The following is a 1,282-nucleotide window of genomic DNA, read 5'->3' as shown; positions in this document are numbered from 1 at the left end:
ATTTTCAGTTTTTTGAGGAAACACCATACTTTCTTCCATAATGGATGTACTACTTTATATTCCCACCAACAGTGAATGAGGGTTCCTTTTTCTCCACAGCCTCTCCAACATTTGCTATTACCTGTCTTGTTAATAATAGCTAATCTAACAGGTGTGAGGTGGTATCTCATTGCAGTTTTGATTTGCATTTCTCTAATAACTAAAGAAGATGAGCATCTTTTCATATATCTGTTGGCCATTTGTATTTCTTCCTGGGGGAAGTGTCTGTTCATGTCCTCTTCCCATTTTTTTATTGGATTGTTTGTTTGTTGTTGAGTTTTATGAGTTCTTTGTATATTTTGGATATTAGGCCCTTATCTGAGCTGTTGTTTGAAAATATCATTTCCCATTTAGTTGGCTGTCTGTTTATTTTTTTTATCAGTTTTTCTTGCTGAGAAAAAACTTCTTAGTCTGATGTAGTCCCATTCATTAATTTTTGCCTTCACTTCTCTTGCCTTTGGAGTCAAATTCATAAAATGCTCTTTAAAACCAAGGTCCATGAGTTTAGAACCTATGTCTTCTTCTATGTATTTTATTGTTTCAGGTCTTATATTTAGATCTTTGATTCATTTTGAATTAATTTTAGTACAAGGGGACAAACTGTAGTCCAGTTTCATTCTTTTGCCTGTAGCTTTGCAGTTTTCCCAGCACCATTTGTTGAAGAGGCTTTTTTTTCTCCATTGTGTGTTGAATAGCCAAAGCAATCCTAAAGAAAAAGAATGAAGCTAGAGGCATTACAATACCTGACTTCAAACTATATTATAGGGCCACGACAATCAAAACAGCATGATATTAGCAGAAAAATAGACACTCAGACCAATGGAACAGAATAGAAAGCCCAAAAATAAAACCACATATATATGGTCAAAAAAATTTTGGTAAAGGGGCCAACAACACCCAATTTTTAATTGGGTTATTTGCTTATTTGTTGCTGAGCTTTATGAGTTTTTATATATTTTGGGTAGTAACCCCTTATTGGAACTGTTGTTTGTAAATATCATCTCCCATTTGGTTGGCTGCCTTTTTGTTTTGTTGTCAGTTTCTTTTGCTATGAAGAAGCTTTTAGGTTTGATATAGTCCCATTCATTTATTTTTGCCTTTACTTCCCTTGCCTTTGGGATCAAATTCATAAAATGTTCTTTATGGCCAAAGTCTGTAAGTTTAGTACTTATGTTTTCTTCTCTGTAACTTATTGTTTCAGCTCTTATGTTCAGGTTTTTGTTCTACTTTTGAATTAATTTTT

The sequence above is a fragment of the Saccopteryx leptura genome, chromosome 4, assembly GCF_036850995.1.
Source record: "Saccopteryx leptura isolate mSacLep1 chromosome 4, mSacLep1_pri_phased_curated, whole genome shotgun sequence".
Lineage (NCBI taxonomy): Eukaryota > Metazoa > Chordata > Mammalia > Chiroptera > Emballonuridae > Saccopteryx > Saccopteryx leptura.
The sequence above is the reverse complement of the archived record's forward strand: the minus strand, read 5'-3'. Positions refer to the sequence as shown.